This window comes from Bos javanicus, chromosome 8, assembly GCF_032452875.1.
Source record: "Bos javanicus breed banteng chromosome 8, ARS-OSU_banteng_1.0, whole genome shotgun sequence".
Classification (NCBI taxonomy): domain Eukaryota; kingdom Metazoa; phylum Chordata; class Mammalia; order Artiodactyla; family Bovidae; genus Bos; species Bos javanicus.
In genome coordinates this window covers 106,492,937-106,502,131 of record NC_083875.1, presented here as the reverse complement: position 1 = coordinate 106,502,131, position 9,195 = coordinate 106,492,937, and the positions used below count along the sequence as shown (strand labels likewise).

The 9,195-nt window shown below is 44.4% G+C and overlaps 1 protein-coding gene across 6 annotated transcripts in view; it reads left to right on the top strand.

Annotated features, from left to right (window-relative positions):
• Positions 1–9,195, top strand: part of ASTN2 (astrotactin 2) — a 1,056,817-nt gene that overhangs the window by 822,677 nt on the left and 224,945 nt on the right. The window contains exon 1 of one of the 6 annotated variants that reach the window (XM_061426659.1): positions 93–656. The exons of the other annotated variants lie outside the window; for them this stretch is intronic. The gene's annotated coding sequence lies outside the window, so the exon portion shown is untranslated. Of the gene's footprint in view, positions 1–92; positions 657–9,195 lie in introns of those variants that run through there. 6 annotated transcript variants of the gene reach the window in all.

Below are 9,195 nucleotides of genomic sequence, written 5' to 3'. Positions count from 1 at the left end.
CTTGGCGGGCGCCAATTCGTAGAGCTGCCTGTCCGTCACCTCGACCCGCCCACCTCAAGGCATGCTGGGGGTTGTAGGCGGGCGGACCTGAGCTCGCGGCCCAACGGTCAGGTAACGGTGAGCTAACCCTCCGCAAAGAACTAGGTGTCTTGAGGACACGTATTTCAGTTTTCTGTCTCCGTTGTATGGTTGAAGAAACCGAGGCCCAAGTTCACTCAGCAAGTCGGGAGCTAAACCGGAACTCGTGTTTCTGAGTGCAGTCTGTGTCAACCCCTTCGCTAAACCGTAGCCTCCAGGAGTGGTCCTCAACCAAGGCTTGGCATCTCTCAGAAGACCTCTCTCCACCTCAGCTTTGCCATCTGAGAAATGGGCCAAGGAAAGACCACAACGTTCACACGTTCACTCTGGGGCAAGCACAGAACCTGGCTGCGTTTACAACCATAGTGCTTCTGGGCTCTTCTCCCGGTGATATACAGTGCAGCCTACAGATAAGCTTATATGATGAGCAAATTGCCTTTATGAAGGATTCCTACTCCTGCTCAGCTGGGAGGCTGACAGGGGAGGTAGACGTAGGAACACTCTCTGCAATCTATCCCTGCAGATTGAAGCTTCCCCGGAGCCTAAACCCAAGTCTAGTTTTGGGGCAGCCAGGAAAGGTAAGCATCTTCACAGGTGAGAGATGGTCTAGCCTGTTGGCTGGTGAGGACCTGTAGCCCCTGGAGAGTTTGGGGTCAGCTACAATCCCTGGCAGCTCAGCGGTAAAAACTCCCCCTGCCATGCAGGAGAGACAGGTTCAATCCCTGGGTTCGGAGGATACCCTGACGAATCCCCTGGAGAAGGAAATGGCAACCCACTCCAGTATTCTAGCCTGGGAGATCTCAGGTTCAGAGATTTGGGCTACAGTCCATGGGGTTGCAAGAGTCAGACACGACTTAGCAAGTAAACCACTACCACCACCACCACAGGTTCCTGTGGGTGACTATACAGTATAGCTTAGGAATAGGAAGAGGTTGGAAGGAGGATGGACTTGGATTTGATATCCAGGGTAGGTAAAGTGACTCTTCACAATGACAAAGCAACAACCACAAACAGTAACCTAAGTGTCGTGCTGCCATCAAACCCTTCACATGCACAGTTCACTTAATCTTCCCAATGACCCTGTGAGGTAAACAACTGATGCCCAGGTGATTAAAGTAACACGGCCCCATACTCATAAGCATTAAGCCCAGATTGGAACCTGATTCTGAGAACCCTGCCTCTCTTAACCATGATTAATCTCTCTGCCCATTTCTTTATTTCTAAGTGAAAATGAGGTTTGCTGTGGGATTAACGGAGGTTATTAATATATGGTGGTTTGCATTTAATTAAGGGTATGCTCACAGCATGCTCAGCAAGTAATTGCAAGTTGATGATTTCTCACAAAGCATATACCAGGTTGGGCTTTAATTACCCACTTCCCTGCGATTGTCACCAGTCCGCTGTGATCTCCCTGAAGGACAATGCCTGTTTGTTGTCGTATCTGTTAGCACTGTGTCCAGAACGTAGAAGTTGCTGAGTGAGTCAGACTCAGAAATGTGACCTTAGGCAAATCACATCCCGTCTAACCTAGAGTTATTTTAGCTGCAAAATAACTGAGTGGGGTCAATCGGATAAGAATGGACTGTTTTATGAACAGCAGCAATATACCAGGCACTCCATAGACGTTCTCCTATGTCAGAATTAATCTTCTAAACAATGATTCAAGTAGGCATCAGTTACTTTATCTTACAAAAGAAGCAACCGATGCTCAGCAAGATTAAATGACTTGTCTACAGTCACCTTCTGGAAAGGAGTACAAACCCAGGTCAGTTAGACCCATGCCATGCTATAAACCTCTGTCCAAAGACTACCCAGACCAGCTATCTTTCTATTTTATTAAGTTTTGTTTTTAAGCCTCAAAAGAGAGGAGAAGTGATATTTAGAAATGTCAACTTTAAAAATATTCACAACCTAAAAATTGAGAGCTGTATTTTATTTGGTGGAGACTTTTAGGACTTCAGGCCCAGGAGACAGTATCTCAAGAGATCCTGAATGAACTTCCTCTAAGAGGGGAGAGGAAGAACCAGGTTATATAGAAGTTTTACAGCAAAGGGCAGGTAGTCTGAACATCAAAAGATTATTGGCAATGAAAGAAAACCAGATATCCCACGTTAAGGAATTTAGAGCTTTTCTATGCATGGTATGGAGAGGGAAATGGCAACCCACTACAGTATTCTTACCTGGAGAATGCCATGGACAGAAGATCCTGGTGGGCTTGCATGAGTCCATGGGGTCACAAAGAATCAGTCAGGACCAGGTGACTAAACCAAACCAAAACAAAGCAGCAGCCTGGGAAGATGCAAGAGTCTGAACTCACTGAAATCACCCTTTTCGTGTGCATCTCCGCTATCAAGCCAGTATCCTGTGTTTCACATCCTGAGCTCTCTTGGGGCTCACTGTAGGGAGTGACTGCAGCCTGATGGATCTTCAGTCAGTTCAGTCGCTCAGTTGTGTCCGACTCTTTGCAACCCCATGACTCGCAGCACGCCAGACCTCCCTGTGGGCAGGTATTCTTCTCCTTCCTGAGTGCCCTTAGGGCTCACCAACTCCTATTGGAGGGCTGCAATCACCGATAACTGTGACATCCTTGTTTACTGATACGGCAGGCGATATTCCATTTCTCAAGTTTCCCTGGTGGGTCAGACCTTAAGAATCTGTTTGCAATGCAGGAGACCTGGTTTGATTCCTGGGTTGGGAAGATGCCCTGGAGGAGGACTTGGCTACCCACTCCAGTATTCTTGCCTGGAGAATCCCATGGACAGAGGAGCCTGGTGGGCTACAGTTCATGGGGTCTCAAAGTGTTGGACACAACTGAGCAACTAAGCACACATTCCATTTCTCAATTATTCAAGGAAAGCGGGGCAGTTGCTTGTCATGACCATGGAGCTTGGTCCTACTAAGGCAAAGACACTCAGGTGAGCTTTTCTGAGCAGCATTGCCAGTGAAAATGAGGGACTGCCCTCAGCCCTGGGTTTCTGTTGGAGACTTAGTGCAGCGGGTTTCACCAGAATGAGAAGGGGCCTCTCTAAGCCACTGTGTTGCAGGTAGGGAAGATGGGAGAGTTGAGACCTCACCTATACCTCCTCCTTAGACCAGGTGGGGAGTTAGCACCCTATTTGATGAAAATCACAGTTATAAGCCATAGTCTCAATTCAGGACTCATCCTATTTTTATACTGACCTTTCCCCTATCATCCTGGGTGTTCTTTCGAAGGAGTGGTGCTAAAGCTAAAACTCCAATACTTTGGCCACCTCATGCGAAGAATTGACTCACTGGAAAAGACTCTGATGCTGGGAGGGATTGGGGGCAGGAGGAGAAGGGGACGACAGAGGATGAGATGGCTGGATGGCATCACCGACTCAATGGACATGAGTTTGGGTGAACTCTGGGAGTTGGTGATGGACAGGGAGGCCTGGCATGCTGCCATTCATGGGGTCGCAAAGAGTTGGACATGACTGAGCGGCTGAACTGAACTGAACTTCCCCTATCATAGAGAAGAGCCAATGGTACTCCTGACAGTCTGGGGGTGTAATCCAATTATGTGTTCGAAAAGCAAACAACAAAAACCTTTCTTTTCTCTTAAAAAAAAAAAACAAAATAAACAAAAAAGAAACTGTTTGCCTTAAAAAAATGTTTAAATTACTCACAAGTTAATTACCTTGCTTCCCACAAAAATCTCTAAGTAAAATAAACACCCTAGGGAAATGCATTTATTTTAATCTTCTGGCTTTGCATATCCTTGACACATTATTAGTTTTCCACATACAGAGACATTTTAAAAATACTGTATGTGGAGTACTTTATTCAGCATTTTACCATAACTTTTTTTTTTTCCATTTAACATTCATACCACTTGTATCAGTTTCCTTGGCCTGTTGTAACAGAGAGTCACAGACTGGGTGGGGTGAAACAGGGAAATGTATTCCCTCACTGTTCCGGAGGCTAGAAGTCTGAAATCAATGTGGCAGTGGGGCAAGACGTTCTCTGAACTCTCTAGGGAGAAGCCTCACATTTCTCTTCCAGCTTCTGGTGACCCCAGGTGTTCCTTAGTTCATGGTAACAAAACTCCAGTCTCAGCCTCCAGCTGCATATGGTCATTTTTTTCCCCCTGTGTGTCTCTGTCTTTACATGGCATTCTCTTTGTGTGGATCTCTGTTGACTGGAAAAAAAAAAAAAAAAGCACAGCCTAAAAGTTGAGAATTTTATTTTACTTGGCCGACAATCTGAGGACTGAAGCTCAGAAGACAGTGTCTCTGATAGCTCTGAGGGCTGCTCACAAGAAGTAAGGGAGGAACCAGGATAGATAGTAGCTTTGCAACAAAATCCAGATAGTTGGAACATCAAAAGATTATGGTTAAAGAAAACCTGAGTTTTGAGTTAGTGAATTTACTGCTCTTTTATGTATGAGAAGATATGAGAATCTGGGTTCATTGAAAGCATTCCTTCGATTTGCACCTGACCTGTCTAGGGCCAGTAGCCTGCTTTTCTCTATCCTGAATCCCCTCAGGGTCTTTAGTTGGAGGTGGTCAGCAACAACTGCTGACCTGATGGCTGCAATATCCTTTGTCTACTGATGCAGCAGGCAACATTTTTCATTCACATCTGTATCTTCTTATAGGGACACCTGTCCTATTAGATTATGATCTCCACGTTGCCCAATTAAAACTCCAGGGTGACTTCATCTTAACTAATTCCTCTGCAACAACCTTATTTTTAAATAGTCATATACTGACATTCTGGAGGTTAGGGACGGGGGAGCCTGGTGGGCTTCCATCTATGGGGTCGCACAGAGTCGGACACGACTGAAGCGACTTAGCAGCAGCAGCAGCAGGATTTCAGTATATCTTTTTTTTTGGGGGGGGGGGACACAATTTAACTGATAACATCCCCTTATCAGCTAAGTACTGCTTTCTGCATTTATAAGACAATCTGCAGTTTAACCTCTCATTTATTCTCTTTAAAATAGTGATAACAGTGGCTAACTCATAGCATTGTTGGGAACAAAATAAGATAGGGATGTTAAGTACTTTAATATTAGGATACTGCCTAATGTGCAGTAGTGTTCATTGCGTTGCATTTATTATTATTAGGTTTGCTTATTAAGTCCATCATTGTGCAGTGCAGGGCTTCGGAGTCAGACAAACCTGGGTTGGAACCCCAGTTCCACCCACCTGAAAGGTCATTTTGGGGGAATAGATTAAATGATTTGAAGTGATATTTGGGAATTTGCTGCAACTGACAAACTGGGTAACCTTGGACAACTTACCTAGCCTTTCTGTACTTAATTTTCAACCTCTGCAAAATGGGAATAATAGTAGTAGGTGGCATTGGTGGTAAAGAACCTGCCTGCCAATGCAGGGGACATGAGATGTGGGTTCAGTCCCTGGGTTGGGAAGATCCCCTGGCAACCCACTCCAGTATTCTGGCCTGGAGAATCCCCATGGACAGAGGAGCCTGGCGGGCTACAGTCTATGGGGTCGCAGAGTTGGACATGACTGAGCGACTAAGCACACATACACCTCATGTTGTCAATGGTAGATGATTTAATAGATGTAAAGTGTTTAGAGCCCTACCCGAGTTAGTGCTCTGTGAACAATAACTGTTGTTGTCATTATTATTATTACTGTTACGACAAAGGGGCTTCCCTAGTGGCTGAGTCGATAAACAATCTGCCTCCGATTCAGGAAACCTGAGTTCGCTCCCTGGGTCAGGAAGATGCCCTGGAGAAGGGAACGGCAACCTACTCCAGTATTATTTATTGCCTGGAGAATTCCGTGGACAGAGGAGCCTGGTGGGCTACAGTCCATGGGGTCACAAGGAGTCGGACACGACTGAGCGGCCAACACACACATTATAGCAAAATGTTCTCTTTTGCTTCGAATGCTAGCAGCTGAATGCTGAGGCAAGAGATAAATGCCTTGTTTCTGCAAAATAAAGTAGAAAATCTAAGGAATTAAAACTCTAATGCATCCTAACCAATTTGTCTGAGTCTAGAAATTTATAACTGCTAGAATTTTCATGAAATAATGGAAAATTTTATCTACATATCTATATTACTTATACCTATCACCGGATAACAAACTACCCCCAAACTTCTGTGCTTTACAACAACACAGATTTCTCATCTCACAGGTTCTGTGAGTGAGGAATCTGAGCACAGCTGAACTGGATCTGCTTCACGGTCTGTCACGAGGCTTCACTCAAGTTATTGACCAGGGCTGGGGTCTCAGCTGAAAGTTTTGGGAAGGATCAGTCTCTAAAATCACTTGGTTGTGGTTGGACCGAGGACTTCGTTTCCTTGCTGGCTTTTTGGCTGGAGGCTGCCCTCAGCTCCTTGCCCCAGCTGCTGCTGCTAAGTCGCTTCAGCCGTGTTTGACTCTGTGCGACCCCATAGATGGCAGCCCACCAGGCTCCTCTGTCCCTGGGATTCTCCAGGCAAGAATACTGGCGTGGGTTGCCATTTCCTTCTCCTCCTTGCCCCAGGAGCCTCTCCAAAACAGCTTGTTTCATCAAAACCAGCAAAAGAGAGGTCACAGTCTTTTGTAACCTGATCACAGAAGTGGCACTTCTCAATGTTGCTGTATTCTATTGGCTGAAAGCAAATTACTCAAGTGGAAGGTTATAACCAGCAGTGTGTATCAGGAGGTAAGATCATCACGGGTCGTCGTAGAGCCTCCTTCCCTCTGACTCACCTCTCCCCATCCATCTCTCCTTTCTTCTCTCCCTCTCTCAGTCTTATTCTACTTATGTCCATTTCTGTCCTTCCATCTGTCTGTCACGTGTCTACTCTCTGCTGAAACTGACTCTAATCTCTGTATGCCCTAGTCTATCCTTGTGTGTTTCTCAACCTAGCCTACACTCGATACCTAGTAAATGCTCAGCAAATGTTTGAATTTGATTTAAATTTACAGCATAAAAGAATTTTTAAAGGGTCAACTTTATCCAACACCTTAATATAATCCTTATGTTGGTTATATTCATGTAAATGTAAATATTTACCAAGTTCCTTTTTAATCTGTTCTTACATACTTATGAGAAATTTAAAAAGCTTGTGAGACATAACAGTTCTTACATACTGTTCTTACATACAACATTATTATTTTTCTAATATGGAATAATGTTTGAAATCCTATAAACTGGCTCCATGATAACTTGTCAAATTGACAAGCCCATTTTTAAACATTTAACCATCACAAGTAAGACCGTGTAAATGTCCTTACACAGGGAGGTTTTGTGCTTTCCTTTGTTTTGATTTATTTCTTTGTACTGATATGGAAACAGCTGGTTTAGGACTTTAAATCTTTATTTTAGCATAATGCACACTTCCATGCATGGACCAGATCGAGTCTGTAGTGGTCTGAACTTGTGTGGATAAAGTGTTACTGAATCAAACCTGGGTCTGCTTGCCCATGGGCAATAAAGCCAATCTGCAGACACAGGTTGTGTGATGCAAAGTGCAGTGTTTATTGCAGGGCACAGGGCAAGGGGTCCAGGTATTTAGTGCTCAAAAGTCTGGAACACCCCAGTGGGTTTCAGGGAAAGGTTCTTAAAGACAAGGTGAAGGCGGGGTGGGGTTGTAGGGTATGTGATCAGCTTTGTAGGCATTCCTCTAATTGATAAGGTAATCCGGAGTCAATATCATTGGCTGTCTCGATTCAACCCATCTGGGGACCATGTGCTTGTGGGCAGTGTGAAGTTAACTTTTTCCATCTGGGAGCAGGTTTCAGTATCTGCAAAACAGCTCAAAGGATATGGCTCAGAATATTATCTATAGACCTTGAGGAACTACTTGACTTTGTTTAATGGCTAAATTATTTTTTTCTCTTACTAGACTGTTTTCCTTTCTTTCTGCTTTCCCTCACTTCCCTGATTAAATTTACTCTTTGGAAATTGGAAGTGGTCAAGCAGGAGATGGCAAGAGTGAACACTGACATTTTAGGAATCAGTAAACTAAAATGAACCAGAATCAGTTCAGTTCAGTCGCTCAGACGTGTCCGACTCTTTGTGACCCCATGAATTGCAGCACGCCAGGCCTCCCTGTCCATCACCAACTCCTGGAGTTCACTCAGACTCACATCCATCGAGTCAGTGATGCCATCCAGCCATCTCATCCTCTGTTGTCCCCTTCTCCTCTTGCCCCCAATCCCTCCCAGCATCAGAATCTTTTCCAATGAGTCAACTCTTCACCTGAGGTGGCCAAAGTACTGGAGTTTCAGCTTTAGCATCATTCCTTCCAAAGAACAGCCAGGACTGATCTCCTTCAGAATGGACTGGTTGGATCTCCTTGCATCCAAGGGACTCTCAAGAAACTTCTCCAACACCACAGTTCAAAAGCAGCAATTCTTCAGCGCTCAGCCTTCTTCACAGTCCAACTCTCACATCCATACATGACCACAGGAAAAACCATAGCCTTGACTAGACGGACCTTTGTTGGCAAAGTAATGTTTCTGCTTTTGAATATGCTATCTAGGTTGGTCATAACTTTTCTTCCAAGGAGTAAGCATCTTTTAATTTCATGGCTGCAGTCACCATCTGCAGTGATTTTCAAGCCCCAAAAAATAAAGTCTGACACTGTTTTCACTAAGTGAATTTAATTCTGATGACTGTTATGGCTACTACTGTGGGCAAGTATCCCTTAGAAGAAATGGAGTAGCCATCATAGTCAACAAAATAGTCCGAAATGCAGTACTTGGTGCAATCTCAAAAACGACAGAATGATCTCTGTTCATTTTCAAGGCAAACCATTTGATTTCACAGTAATCCAAGTCTATGCCCCAATCACTAATGCCAAAGAAGCTGAAGTTGAACGGTTCTATGGTAACCTACAAGACCTTCTAGAAGTAACACCAAAGAAAGATGTTTTTTTCATCATAGGGGACTGGAATGCAAAAGTAGGAAGTCAAGAAATACCTGGAGTAACAGGCAAATTTGCCCTTGGAGTACATGATGAAGCAGGGCAAAGGCTAATAGAGTTTTGTCAAGAGAACGCACTGGTCATAGCAAACACCCTTTTCCAATGACACAAGAGAAAACTCTACACATGGACATCACCAGATGGTCAACACCGAAATCAGATTGATTATATTCTTTGCAGCCAAAGCTGGAGAAGCTCTATAC